This window comes from Scatophagus argus, chromosome 15, assembly GCF_020382885.2.
Source record: "Scatophagus argus isolate fScaArg1 chromosome 15, fScaArg1.pri, whole genome shotgun sequence".
Taxonomy (NCBI): Eukaryota; Metazoa; Chordata; class Actinopteri; family Scatophagidae; genus Scatophagus; species Scatophagus argus.
Window position 1 is genome coordinate 11,088,552 of NC_058507.1, and position 16,043 is coordinate 11,104,594.

Below are 16,043 nucleotides of genomic sequence, written 5' to 3' on the forward strand. Positions count from 1 at the left end.
ATGGACAGGTCATGAGTCCCACTGCACTGCTACCATAACCATATGGTTAGAATAATAATGATCAATATGGTTATTGTAACCATATTCCCTACAAAACTTTTTTCCACCTCAAAAACAGTGTTTCAGAAAGTACAAGACCAGCAGGGTGTGTACTATAGCGAAAAAGCAAACATTTTTCATCCAGAAGGTCAAATTTCTCCTTCAAGGATGAATAGACCATCACAAAAAAAACCCAAAAAAGAATAATACATCAAGGAAAAATTGTCTTTCCCAACATGGATAGCAAGTACTTCAAAATGACACCCTTTATAATGAGTTTACTGTCATATCATTTATAAAGTGCTTTCAAGTGAGTGACTATTGTTTTGTTTCTGGAGGTCACAGGATTTAAAGCATCGCCAGCTGTTCTGCTAAACAACCATCAAAGGAAAAACAATCACAGATCCATCTTCTATAATGTATGAGCTCGAAGCTTGGCTGGATCAGTGGAGCCATCTAAAACTAAAAAGGTTACTGGTTCAAAAACAAGTTTTATCACCTCAAGGTTCAACACTGAGGAATTAGTAGGATACTAGCGTGTATATAATATTAATGTTAACCTTAAATGCCTCAATATGAAGGCACCAAAAAGAGAAAAAGAAATAAAATAAGATAGCTTGTCGAGACCACGCAATACCAAAGTCTTGATAATTAAGTAATGATAAGCTTTAATATTGCGCAGGTAAGGGACAGGTTTATATTGTGCTTTAAGACAGATAATAATGCAAGATTTAATGCATTAGAAGGGCTTTAGAGTGTGAGTGCTGCATCATCTCAGCTTAAAATGTATTCTCATGCAATTTTAAAACAGTAATAGGTCAGATTTCCATTAAACAGGAAGTTTGTGAAGTCCTTGCATTTGTATGATAAAGTCCACAGTTTCAATTCAGTATCAGTCAGTTCTCTCTCCAATAATTGCCTTTCCATTTTGATTATGAATTCAGCCCCCACACTGAGAAGCTGTCCAGTACGTACAGACTGCTTTCCTGTATACGAGGGTCTATATGGCAGTGGGTGTTCACTGAGTGCAGAGCAGTGAAATCTACCCTTTGATGAGATTAGCTGAGTGGTGTACTTGAAATAACCTTTCATGCGCTGCCATTATTGTATTAATCTATTCTAAAACAATTTGGTTGAATTAATTAGGCCCTACATATTTCAGCAATGCTCACAGGCTGCCTGGAAACAGATGGCTCTGAGGGCGAGCCACTCTCCAATGGATGTGTATGGCTAAGGAGTACAAGGCAGAAAAGAGAAATGGGAATGTTGAGGAAAAGGGAATGAGAGGAAGAAAACAGTGGTGTGAGAGGAAGGAATAAAGAAAGTAAAAAAGATGTGTCATCAGCACCTTTGTATAGTGCACCTGATAGGCTGACAAGAGAGAAAATGAGTCAAAGATTGTGTAAAAAGAGAGAGAGAGACAAAGTTGCTAGGGGTGTCAGGTCCTAATGCCTATCAGTTGCTCTGCAGCTGACAGGAGATTGGTAGCTTAACAACAGTTGGGCGAAGAAGGCTATTATCTCAATCCTACAGTGTTCTGGATGGGTTCAACCTTGAACAGCTTGTAGATGATGAGCCTATCCATATGGTGTTTAAATCGCTCAGCGTTTCCGAAGCCATTAACCTTCAGGACACCTTGCACTTGTCCTCCACTTTGACTGACAGCTCTGTGTAGATTTTACAAAACATCCTCACTTTTAAATAAAATTTCACAAATGTATGATATATTGAATTCAATCTGTGTTCCCAGGCTTTTTGGACTGTGAACCCTTAAATGAAGGAAAGTCTAATATTAAAGTATCCAGAATGTCACAAGAAAGTGTGCAATTTAGATTTAAGTCAGGATAAATAAAAAGACGTTTTCAGGGCCATGTGATTTGAAAATATATATGATGTGACAACAAAAAATGCCAATCGTTTCTTGGTATGATCCGTCTTTTATCTCACTGTGTTGCAAATCACACTGTTTACAGTAATATTTTTCGTCATTTGGATGATGCTTTGAGTACTCCTGAACGGCACGGATGCAGGTAAATTTACATGAAAGCAACCAAGATAAATATGGAGGACAGGAAACACACAGAACAAGGTAATTCTAAATAGTAAGAGGACTCCAATCAAGATAAAACAAGGACCTTGTACCTAAAAGAGGGGCTACTTCTGTCACATGGATGTGGTTTGGATATGAAAAGTCTGACACAGACCATACATACAAATGATGCCTCAGACTGGCCTCCATGTATGTAGGAGAAGTCTGTCTGCAGGCCTTCTGCCAGAAAGCCTTTAGGAAGTCAAGTGAAAAGTATAAGGAGGCGATAACATCTGCAGAGGGAGGTCAAGGTGGACAGACATTCACCCAGGAGACTGTTGATGCTGTTAACGTCCCGTGTGAAACCAAAAGTCAACACAGGCTTATCATTTTAACCCAACTCATGACCTTTTCCAACTGACCAAAGTGGGGCAACTTTCTCCCATGTGCATTCCCCAAAACGAACTCAAACAACCATTGACCTTTTACAACAGACATGCTGTATAACGCAATTGATACTGATACAAACTGTTTTTTATTGCTAGTTGTACTGTTAATGCTGGTCAAATATCTGCCACATTTTGCGTGGTGTGAAGATGCTGACTCATAGGCTGTGTTTCAGTTTCAAAAGGATCTGCAATTGTGCAAAGTGGTGAGAACAGTCAAGATGTTTTACAGACTGTGGCGTGCAGATTTAAGAGCAGAGGAGCTTTGAGTGCCGAAGTGCCGAGGCTTTTACAAGCCGCTGCCACATCTTGAAGGACAAGTTAATGGATAGAAGAGAGGAGGTGGATCATAATGCACTTTGTGGACTGCGTCCAACCAAGTTTTGACTTTTTAACAGGGATCTCAACCTTGCAGATGAGGATGCCTTCAGAAAGGAAGGACAATAAAGGAGGGAAAGTAAGAGTAAAGAGGGAGGGAGGAAGTAATGAAGAGGCAGAGAGACAATAAGAAAGATGATACAGAGGTTCCTGGGGTGAGCTAATGTTGCCATAGAATGTTTAGTGCAATCCAAGTCCATGTCAACTCTTGTTTCAAGGGTTGGGTAATGGACATCAAACCTCTGGCACTGTCTCCAGAGCCAGGGAAATTAAAGTTTTCCAACTCCTGACTTGGCAGGAGTCGTGTCAAGTGATACCTTTCACCTGAAATGGGAGGGAGGGAGGGAGAAGTTGTAGTGTGAGTGATGTCATCGGCAGCGCTTCCTCAAGCTACTTCAGAACCAGCATGAGTGGGAAACACAATACAGGAAACAAAAGACCAAGGGTGTGACATGCCAGCGTCATCATCTATTGTATGCTATATATTTCTATGACACGAGCTGATAAACTACAAATTACTATCTCACATTACCTTAACTGCCCTCTCTTTCACTGACTGTACAGCAGGTTGTGGCCCGTGCCAGTGAGTTCTGTCTGCCCGCATCGCAACCGTTTAAACTAACATGAACGACCCACTGCCCAACACGAGTCAGCCAGAGTGATCTCTCGTGCCTGCTTTTATTACCTTGTTGACACCAGCTGCTAGTTTTAAGCACTTTTAAATGCTGAGCCTGAGTGGTGGCTCAAATCACAGAATTAATGCCGTTATTCCTGCCCAGCTTTCTTTTTGGCAGTGTTTTTAAGCCCCAGACTTAACAACAAGCCTGGGTTTTATGCATTCAGACAGCTGGTGGGAATAAGGCAGTTGCCAGTGGTATAAAACAGTGTGTGTGTGTGTGTGTGTGTGTGTGTGTATAAATGTGGTCAGCGTGTGCCTTCGCGTGTGGGAGGGCATCTGAATATTAAAAACTGTCTTTTAAAAGTTGCCTGTCCGCAGGCCAAATATTAAAATTGCACATTTGTCATATTGGTCAGTCTTTGTAAACAAGGATTTATCTCTCACGCTCAGTATTTGGCATTAATAAAGGTGATTAAAATGCTGTGGAAATGTGACATACTGGAAACCAAATGTTGCAGATTCCTCCTTCCTCTTCACCAGTTTGACACTCAACTTCCACTCTCTCCACACTGGCACGCTTCATTACTACTATGCCTGTGCGAAGTCACTCGCCTCTTCTTGCACACACCACCACCACGCTGACGAAAGTGTGCATTCCCGTGTGCCCCCCCCACACACACACACACACACAAACAGACACACACGTTCCCTCACTTCACACGCACAAACTAAGCAATGCTATCTAGCAGCTGTAGCTCTCCTTATGTGCAGAGAGTGTTGATCCCAGTTCTTCTCTCACACACAGTGAACATATGTCAGTCAAAAACAAGGCAGACTCTGTATTCCTTCTTCTGAATAAAAAGTTTGCTTCTCTTCTCACAAAGCACTTTTAAAGTCTCCTCAGACTCATGTACAAAGACCTTAAGTGATATGTGGAGGTGACCTTGTTGTGACTGCATGCGTGCATGTGTTCAAATATGTAAACGTACATGTGCGTGTGATTACAAAGGGAGGATCTGAGATGCCTTAGGTAAAACAAATACAGACTCTGATAGATGCCAGCAGCACCTGTCTGATTTACATTTCCTAATTGCAAATGAATTACCAAAGAAACATCTCACCAGCATCGTCAGGCAACACGGCACAGAGATGTGTTCTAACTGAAGGAGAAAGTGTTTTCACAGAAATATTTATAGGAGGTTTAGAAAACTTCTACATAAGCCAACAGTCCCCTGAAGTCTGTCTGAATGTATGTAGGAATGCAAATGTACGTGTACATGCATTATCAACTGTGGAATTTATGCACAAGTTTTGACTCTGCAATGCAAGAAGAAACCCTGTGTACAATCTTTGTGTGCCACACAGAGCTCCTATCATTTAACAGGCAAGTAGCAATGATGCAAAATTGCCTGAGACTCATGGTACTCGCCTATAATTTGATTTTCTGGTCTTTGCCATATTTTAAACATTTATATATCTGTTCATTGCCTTCAAATTGTAATTAAGATACCAAAGTTTGGCCTACACCAAGACTGCTATATAATAAAACAGGGATGCAACTTATGTTTTTTTTTCACTATGAATTATCCTATGATTGCTTTAACAATTAATGAGTCTACTAATCTGACAATTTCCTTAAGCCCAAAGTGATGTCATTAAATTGATCCTTGTATCAAACAACAGGTTATACCCCAAACATATTCAGTTACTATGACCAAGAGCAAAGATAAGAATGTAATGTTTGTTTATAATGCTTAGCAATTTTGCTTAAACATAACAGAGAAAAATATTATTAAATAAGTTATCAAAATGCTTACTTAATTTTATGTTAATCAGCTAATCTTTTCTGTTGTTTTTTGATGTGGTATTAGTTCTGACAAACAGAAAACAACCATAACAGCAAATTATAATTATATCGTGTATATATAGAATAATTTATTGTTTAAAAAAAAAAAAAAAAAAGTCAGTGTTTATTGATGGGGGACAATTAACATTTCAATTGGGGGGAAAAGTAAACAGCAGCTAACCTGTTAAAAGTCACCAAAATGCAACAAAGTCCCAGAATGTGTGAAAAAAAACTAACAGTATTAAAAAGAAAAAAACAGCAATAGCATAGTGGGATTGAATTCATGTTGTGTGGCTTCTATATCATGACTCACCCTAAATTCTTTATTCATCATGTTTCAATCTTAAAACACACCACCTCTCCAGTTCAACCACCATCTGAGGTGAGAAGTAGTCCTGCGGGTCCAAAACAGATCCGACAGGTTTAGTCTGCCATTCAAACAACCTCAAGGCCCCCTCTCCCAAATTTCAGGACAACAGCAAACAACACCTGCCCTGATGATGTCAAGGGTATCCTATACTCGCCTGCAGCCATATTCAGCTCTGAACCTCCTCCTTCAACTTCTTCTTCACCTCCCTTTGCCCTCCCTGAAACCATACACATCCTGTTCCCATTAGCCACCACTAGTGAGCATCGACTCTGTCAAATACACTTTGAAAATTAAATTAACACCCCACTGACCATAAAAGTCACACTGTTGTCATCTTTATCTGTGAACTGTGAAGGGACTAGAGCCACAGACAACTCACAAATGACCAAATAAGCACAGGATTTCTGTCATTCTGTTAAAGATAAGGCAGGATATGACAACAGAGAAATGCAGGACAAAAAGGCTCAGGTGACACAGGAGGATGTGTATATTTGTTGTGTATGTACATGCACATACGTTAACCATGTGGACAAGTGTCCACATTCGCATGTTGGAACAGAGTGATTAAAGTACAATATAAACACATGCTTGCTGCTTTCATCTGAACTTTTCTTGTTTCTGCAATCAGAGGTGTGTTGTGGTGGCGAGCCAGTCGTCTTTGATTTGGGAGCGTGGCGCTGTCACCACCGAGCACAATGACACGACATACCAACACAAGAGCGCGCGCGCACACACACACACACACACAGAGAGACAGGCAGACACACACGGCCCAAGCAGCAGGAAACAAGAGAGGAGCAGCTGTGAGTCGCACTCATCAGTTCAGATTGAGGGAGACAGAGGCAGGCTGGTAAACAGACACAGATGTACAGCGCTGAGCAGAACAGAGAGTGGGAGAAAGAGGAAGGTCACCCTTTCACAATGGGAAGGTAGTGACAAAGTCAACAACACTAGACTGAAGCTACTGTTTTTAAAAAAAAAAAAAAAAAGGCTGGTCAAAGTGGCAAATGTCTATTATTTTGTCATTGTCGAAAGAGAACTTGTTCCTTTATTTTGGTGAAAAAAACATTTTTAACAAAAAAGGGAACAACTAAAACTCTGTGATATTTATTTTCCATTTGCATACATTTTCAAAATATATCTGAAACAGTGACATATGACACACACAGAATCATTGCAATGCTTCAACATGTCAAACCATCATCGTCCCAGACCTACACTGTTGCTAATAAACAACAACCAAATAATCTTCATTCACGAAGAGAGAATCTGCCAAAACCTTCTCATGTGATACACACACACACACACACTCACAGCTTTGTTAGTAACTGTTGCCTCCCCCCGGGGGTGACACCCCACCTGGGAGCACAATCTTGTCAATGCTCACTATCTCAGTTTCCCTTTCAGTCTAGTATGCTCTCTCATGTTACACTCATGCCCAAAGTCTAGCCCAACCACCACCCCGAGTGAGCACCAACCCCAGCCACAGTTCCAGATACTTAAGAAGTTAATGAAGTATCTTTGTTTCTTCAAGTCCCCTTGAAAAAAAACTGAGAATGTGAGAACGTCCATTAAAGGGATTAAGAGAGTACGAGAAACAAAATAACAGCTACCTGTAATCATCTACATTTTGGCAGAGAAAGGATGATTCAAGCCTTCTGTTGATGCGTATAGAGACAGGATCATCAAGAGTTCATGTTAGAGATATGATGAACTTTACTTCATAGGGGTTTTAAATGAGTCTTTCATGTGGGGCTGGTGCCCTGCAGAACTGTTGGTTGTGCAGCTAGTTGATCCTGATAGAATGTTCTCTATCAAAATGAAAGCACAGTAGGTCATTGGATTATTATGCGTTTCAACTTTAATTTCAGTCCTCCTTTGACTTTCCCTCTCACTCCCCATGGTCTCCCCTATGAGAAAAAATACACACTGTCATGTTTTCATAGAAAGCAGGATGCTCTGGAGTGAACGCCATGAACTGCAATCCACTTTCCCATTTTGTGTTTTCTTTAAATCACTCTTTTCCACCAAATTATGTTGTGCAATATCATGTTACCCATTACCATAAAACAAAATCTGCAGCAGTTTCCTTGACTTTTACTCATTCTCAAAATTTTTGTCCAAATAACCATGCTTTACATTTACCTTAAATGTTTGCTGTACTTGTTTACACAAGAAACAACTTAGTTGTTAATAGTGACACTACACACAAATAGTTGCAAACTGTTACAAATACTTGCAACAAAGGTTTAATGATCCTACCCTCCGGGCTTCAGTAATGTCTAACCAGTCTGAGGTAAACATTTACCTGCAGAACTGATCAGGCATTAATGACTGATCACCACCTGGAGCTAAACCACTCTCCGGTTCCTGACTTAACATGCTAATAAGTTGTCCAGGTGTGTGTGCATGTGAGCACACACACAAGCTGGGATGTTTGTAGTCCGCAGGAGGTAGAAGTGAAAGACCACCAACTGAACAACGAACCAGGTGGTGAAATCAAAGAGAAGACATGTCGCTCCAGCAACTGTTATCCTAAAAGAGCCAACCTAAAACTTCAGGGGGTTGGATTTGTATTCTTTGCAGCTGAGATTCTGGGGAAAAAACATGTCATAACCAAGCAGTAAGAAGATTATTTTGCAAATTTTCCTATTTAATTTCCTATAGATTTTCTTCCAATCTGTACTTACCCTTTTCTGTTAATGTGCAGATTTCTTGCTAAATCTGCCTGAGTGATTCATGTGGGGTTGTACTGCAAAAATTGGAAATATGACTTCCCTGACCGGAAGTTGCCTCATCAATGTAATGCTGTTCTGATGACACAAAAGCTGGTATGTAGATGCTAGAGACCCAGGAGAGGACTACAAGTGAGGACAGAACTTTATTGGACATTACTGCAATACCTCAGATTACATTCAGTTATAACTTGTAATCTTTATGACAATGTTTTTAAAATAACTTATTTCTATAATATCATGACAACTACCCAGGCACACCATCAATTTTATATATGGAGTTTAATATCCTCGTCATGTAGTAGTGCGCAGTGAGAAGAACAGTTTCGTCTGTGTGACTAAAGCCAGTGCAGGGCTAATCCACACACACACACAGCAGAGAGGCAAATGGCGGACATGATGAAGCATGTACTTGCATTCATGCAAAATCTGGCACCGTGGCACCTTCCTGCAGGGATGTGCTGAGGTGTGTATTTATTTGTGCATAACCTCTGCAAAATAACCACAAAAATAACACAAAATAATACTTGATTTCTCTGATTCACAGCTAATGCAGCTGTCTCGTCATTTACTCTCTAGCTCATTCAACCACCAGTGCTCTCTCTCTCCCTCAGTCAGTCAGCCAGGGACCAACACTGAATGTACAACAGACAAGTCCTCCAGAGAATGCCTTTAAGATATGATTCATATCAAGCAACCAAAACTTGAACTTCCCAGAAAACAGCACATCTTCAGCATTGACCCGGGCTGCACTAATGAGTGTTAATAAAAAGTCCAACCGACAAACTAATCCCGATTTCACCTCTAATTAAACTACATTTCTCTTCATAAGACACTGAATTGATCCCTCACTGTCTATGTCCTCTCCCAAGGACAAGAACAGGACAAACATTACATTAAGGAAGTGAGAGCCACATAACCTTTAAGGTTTAAGGAATATGAGACAGTTTAAGTTTGATGAATTACATGCTCATCCACTAATCCAGTCATCACCTTAGTTTCTGAAGCGCTAAAGGCACGCTGCTCCCTGAAATGTCACTGGTACAACAAAATGGTCCATTATGAATAATTCCTGGGGATACTGGACTGGGATAACCATAACTAAATTCTTAGTCAGGTACTAAGTCAGCTGAGAGATGCAACTTTTTCTTCTTTACTCTTAACATCACCTTGAAAGCGAAACAAGCGCTGAGACTCTGGTGCGCCCACAACATATTCTCATTTAGCGGCTCTGCTGTTGTGGGATGTCATGGCTATTAATTCTATCTGAGCTTCATTAATCCACATTTTTCCATCCAGCCCCCCTGTCCTTAATCATCATTTCAGCCTTTGCCAGGATGGCCTCTGGTGGCCAAATACAACTAGGGTCACAATGTGTTCCCTCAGCACTCTGGGAGTGTATGCACACATGCACATACATACAAAACACAGATAATAAAACAGGTCATCCATCTCAATCACGCAGTATTGGACCCATGTCATTACATTACTCTCACTGGAATAAAGCATATACACAGACAACTGCTTCACTGCATAGAGAACCATTACAAAGCTGCCAGGTTGCGACATTCACTAGACCTAACTCATCTTGTATGGCACTCCTGAGTGATATCTGGTTTGTGAAGACGCTGAAAGTCAATCAGTGAGAGGAGAGGGAGGTTAAACTTGAGTCAGAAGGGATACTCTGAAATGTTAGCAGTTAGAAAAAAAGAAGAACCACACCCTTGGCAATTGAGTGGTGCTGAAAGAACTATCAAGACTGTCTTAGCACAGCTCAGTCCAGGTGGGCGATTGGTTGGAAACCGCTTATTGTTCTAGCAGATCTGAGCTGTTTGCTGTTATCTGAATACCAAATGGTTCCAATTTGCTGCATGGGGGGAGGGAGGGCAGAAATACCACAGAGGAGGCCAACACACACAATGGAAACTGGAGAGGGTAATCTGATGGAAATCTCTGAATGTTCCTCTCCCTGCTCGCTAAAGGTTACTCTGCTTAACTGCCTGTCTGCTGGGTGGTTGCTTGTTAATCGTTCAGAGAGACAAGCAGAAATACAAGAGGGAATAGGTGTATGCATGTGAGTAAATCAAGATGGGTGGTATTTTTGTCAGTTTCAAATGGAAAACATAATATCAGCTGCTTTGCCTTCACCGTACGATCTCATACTGAAAAGATTCCCCTCAGCTGATCTTTCACTTTTGACTCAAGCTGACCTTTGGCCTCTAAATATTTCAGCAGTGCTTGTCAGCCAAGTCTACTACTCAGCCTACCACTCCAACTGGATTCTTGTTTTCTCTCATTCACACACAAACGCAAGTAATGATCCCAACATGCTGCTCCCACTCATCTAAAAACCATTTCATCTCACTAATGCAGAAAGCATATACAGAAAGAGGGCAGTAGATGGGGAGGGGGGTTGTCTGTCTGCATCACAGGACGGTAAGCACATAGAATAACTGTCGCAGAGCACAGCCAAAAGCCCTTAGCATTGTGACAGAGCAGATGTTAAGAGTAATGACAGTGGAGATTACCCAATAATTGTTGCAGTGTAAATCATTTCAGAGAGGGTAAAAAAAGAAGGGGAGAAGGGGAAAAGAGGGGAGAAGAGAAGGAGGGATGGAACAAAGGGGGATGAACCATAGCTGAAGCAAAGAACACCTTATTGTTGGTATGTAAATGTAAGATAGGACAATTTATACGCTGCGCTATTACATTCTTCCAAATGTTTATAGGCATACAGCTCATCTATAGTTGCATAAAAGGGGGTGGAAGCATCCAAAAATGAGTCCCTGCCATGTTTTGTGGTGATGGTGGTGGGGGGGATAATGGCGATTATGACAATGTGGCTGCTAGTGTTATTGTCTGTGTTTGGGAGCTAATCGCTGTGATGCAAGCTGCTGCCTGAGGCCGAGGATAGAGGATAGAGGGGCCTCTCCACCTAAGAGTGTGATGACACATTTCTCCCTAACATCCCTTAACAACAACGTCCTACCCCCAACCTGGCAGCATCACGGCCTTAACACCAGCATCCTGCCTCTCACAGCCACAGTTCACCAAAGCCCACATGGGTCAACAGATCAGGGGCCCTGACGTCAGCTGCAACAAGGAGGTCCTGCGTGTGTGCGTGTGTGTGTGTGTGCACGTGTGTGTAGTTGTGACTGAAAGTGTCTGTGTGTCCCTCTCACTCTGTTGTCGCCTTGATTGTGTAATAAACTTTATTCAGTTAACCGTGAATTATTGTTAATTGAACTAAAAAGTAATTTTCTTAATTGAAGCGGGTGGGGGTGGTGCTGGGGTGGGGTGGGGTTGGGGGGGATGACACATGTAAAGGAGTATTCCCCTCTCTCTCAGTGACTCTAACTCCCCTGACATCTTGTGAATTTTATCTTGTCTAATTCTTTTTCCTTTTACAGTTTTCACCATATTTTTCTGCAACTGCAGTAAAAATCCTGTAAACCTACTTGGACTCGTGCCCATCATGAAATCTGAGAAAGTTCTACATTGTAATATTTCTGAAGAACAGTACTGCTACTTTGTGTACTTTTACTTTGCTCTAAAATCCTGTATCCTTTTTCATACATATATTCAGATATCAAGACATTAAGCACATAAATTGTTTTGGCCATTAGTAGAAGTAACACATTATTATTTTTTAAAAAAATGTGACCTTTCTAACGCAAACACGAACAACACTGAAGCCCTCTGCTGCCAGAATTCAGAAGTGTTATACATCAGAGCATCCAAGTGTTGTGTCCACTGTTGTAACACCTTTGTTAACACAATATTCACAGACCTTTAGCGTTAATGTTGCTATGCCAAATTTGTCTGATTTACCATCGTTGGAGTTGATTTCCTATCCATATGAGCCCTGTTATAACATATGCTACAAAATTATATGTAAAGGCTGCATGTGTTAACGCAGTTGTACATACCCCATTAATACATGTCTGTGCACAATAAGGATCACCCATACACCTTGTCAGTACTGTTGGGTAGAAGGAAAGCTGAAGAGGAAGGCTACTAAAGCATCGCTTTTCTCCTATCACTCCTGTAGAGACTGTGTTCGATTAATACCCGCTACAGAAAGTGTATGCACTATCAAAAACCCATGCAAAATTGATACTGCAATATCTTGATTTCGCAAACATAAACTTTTTAATTAATTTTTCTGTCACACAAGCAACACCTTGACATTATTTGACAAAAGGCGACAGAATTTCACATCTTTAATTTCTAATAAATATCTAGAAAATATAAAAGTTACATGTTAGTGTTTTCTGTGCTGTTGAAAATTTATCACAAATATTCTCACGAAATTGAAAATCATTATCTCCAAGTCTCCACAAACGTCATCCATAATATACTACAAAATCTATGTGGAAGAATGAACTATGCCACAAAGAAGGGGAGCAATGTTTTGGAATTCAACCCACATACCAGGCTACTGCAGCGTTTCAGGAAACAGTCACATTCCTGTAAACACATGTGGAATTACCAGGGTAAGAGCTCCTGGTCGTGAGCCTAGCCAAATATTATCTCATACAGAACAATATCACCCCCCTACACAGCAGCTATTGGCTGAGAGGGAGGAAGTGATGTATATTGACTTTTCATTTGTGTCTTGCTGACTCTGCTGACAAAAAAGACCAAACCACTTCCAGCTGCTAAACCTAGAGAAAACAACCACATTCTGCTGAACATGTTTCAGCTGCATTTTGTCTCTGAAATTATTATTCATCAAGCACTTCTGCTGCGCTACAGCTACAATTATGAGTCATCCAGTGGTTAAAGTAGCTAAATGACATTCACACTATTATCACAGTAACATTCACCTAAAATGATTAGTACATTACGTGTAATACAGCCACACTGTGCCTACAAATGGCATAGCTGCTCAAGTTAATGAGATCCATGTACACATTAAAATAAACATTATCAATCTATTTCAACTGATCTCCCCGCATTAACACACGACCTTTGTAACATGAACATTCTTGTCTAACAATACCGACTATCCTCCAATATTTGTCTATTTACAACGGGTGTCTGGGCCATCTCACACCTTGTCAGTCATAAAAGCAATAGGGGGCGAGGGGGGGGGGGGGGGGGGGAGAGAGAGAGAGAGAGAGAGGAGGAGGAGGAGGAGGAGGAGGAGGAGGGAATAAGAAGAGTGCCATTACCAGTGTTCTGGACCCGTGTCTTCCCAGGGTGAATAATTACGTCTGACATGTCGTGAATAGGGAGGGACATTATCGCAGTGATCCTCTGTACCCCCTCTGTGTGTACCCTTGCACACGCACGCACACACACACACACACACACACACACACACATTAAAGCCCCTTTGAATGATTTAGGGGGTCTGTTAATAATGCACGGGCTCCTAGAGCTAATTAGGTAAGTAGCAGAGGGCGCCGACTGTGACGCCTCAGCTCACTGATACGAGCTGTAAAGGAATGAAGCATCAACTGCGCACACATACTTGCACGCAGAGTTTAGGTTTATGTTTCACCCCCCCTCAACCCCAACCCCCAATCTCAATAATAGCCCTGATTGTTTTCAAAAGGGATAGATAAAATTTGCACTCGCGATTAAGTTTCCTTATTGATCGTGGAGCAAAAATGAAGGCCTGCAGTGGATTCATTATTGTCTCATTCACATACATAATCAATTAAGTGGGATCAGGAAAGGTAATAAGCAACAGGTCTGTATGCTATGGCCCCAAGATACTTTGACAAGCAGCATCAGAGAGGCTGCAAGGTAACAGGGATCTGAGTGCTCCAAAGAAAATCAATAGAAAGTGATTATCTTGAGAGGGAACAAGTGGAGAGCCAAGGTGGGCCTTGTCACGTGTGCAGTCTCTCTCTCTCTTTCCCTCTTTCTGGCGCCATAGCTGTCAGCCCTGTAAGTGCAGTGTCAGGGTGATTAGAGAGCGGCACGGCCCAGACAGCACACAGCCAACCTCCAGACAAGCCCTCCAGAGACAAAGCGCCACAACAAGCCTCAGCCCAGGGTCAAGCCTACTTTGTCAGCCTCCCTGCTTGCAAGATGGGCCCCTTCAGAGCACAATCAGCAACCATCTTGTGTCTATATCATCTAAGGTCAATGATATATAGCTGCTTTACAGTACCTTCAGGCTAAGAGCAATTATATTTACAGAGTTAATTCACCCAAATTGGAAAAACACATATTTTCTCACTTATCACTAGTGGCATGTAGGCATCCAGATGATTTATATGCCAAGGTTCTGAGATAACAATTCTGCCTCCTCCACAGTAAAGTTCAGATGAATGGAATCAACTTCTTTCTACATAAGAAGCACTTAGTGTGAAAAATGCTCAAAGTGTATTCTGTGGATTTCAGAGTAATGATGGGACTTTTTCTGGAAAATTAGTACCTGTTACCAGCGAGGCATCAGTCAAAAAATAAAATAAATAAAAATAACTAAGATCATATTCCACATAGAGATGTAACTTAATTAACATTGGCATAGCGGAGTGCTCTTTTGCTCCTAACTACAACCATCCCACGATTAGAATCACAAAAAAGCAAAATTGCAAAAGCTGTGCGCAATTAATAAACAATACTTTAGCAAACGTATGTCATCCAGTGTGCGCAGGTCAAGTAATGTTACCTTGTTTTCCAGCGTCCAGAAGAATGTCTCCAGGTCAGGTTTAGGCTTTGACGATAAGGACACAGCGGAGTTTCCGAAGAGAAAAACTGTTCAGCATAGAAAATATAAACTATACCGTAAATACGAGGTTTTACTTTGTCCAAACGCTTTAAGGAACTAACGTGAAGTTTAACTAAACGCAGACAAAAACGAGGAGCGGAAAATGGCGCAGTTTTGTTTTGTTTTTGTTTGTTTTTTTCTAGCAAAAGGAAGTTAGCTTGATAATGACACTAAATATTTAAATTACACTTTTCACATCTTGTAAGGTAAATGGGTAAAACTAAATGTATTAATACATCTTTTAATGCCATGAAAGGGGGATCAAATTTCGACAACTAACCACAACATTTACAAGGAAAAAATAATTATATTAACAGATTAACTATCAACTAATGTCAAACTAACTTCCGTCAGGTCAAGTGAAACTACAGGAGGCCATTTGGCCAAAAAACCCCAGCTTTATTTTATGTAGTACGAGATTTCACAGCAAATTTTTATTTACTTATAGTTACTTATTTATTTTTAAATAATGGTCTCCACTATTAATGCGAAGGAGAAGTAACACCTGTGTCCACTACAATGAGCAAAAGGTTTTTGAAAATTGTGTAAAATAGTAAAAACAGTTTGCCTTGGGAACAGGAGTTGTCAAAATAATCTTTTTATCTGTCCACTTTTAGCTTTTTCCTGAGCAGCCAGCTGCATCTGTCAAAAACCTCTGAAGAAAACCAAAGGCAAATGAGGGCTATTGTTTAGATTGTGTGGGCATATAGCTATTTTATTTTTTTTTGCGCTCTTACGTTAAATAAATAACTTCCACCCCATAGTCTACATGCTGCAACAAAAAATAGTGAGAGTTGTGAGAGTTAGAGAACCATCACAAACCATCGTGGAGGTTTGTGTCTGCGTGTGGT

At 40.8% G+C, this 16,043-nt stretch overlaps 1 long non-coding RNA gene across 1 annotated transcript in view; it reads right to left on the reverse strand.

Annotated features, from left to right (window-relative positions):
• Nucleotides 1–15,618, reverse strand: part of LOC124072030 — an 88,814-nt gene extending 73,196 nt beyond the window's left edge. The window contains exon 1 of the long non-coding RNA XR_006845437.1: nt 15,094–15,618. This is a non-coding gene — a long non-coding RNA (uncharacterized LOC124072030). The remainder of the gene's footprint in view (nt 1–15,093) is intronic.
• Nucleotides 15,619–16,043: the final 425 nt, after the last annotated feature.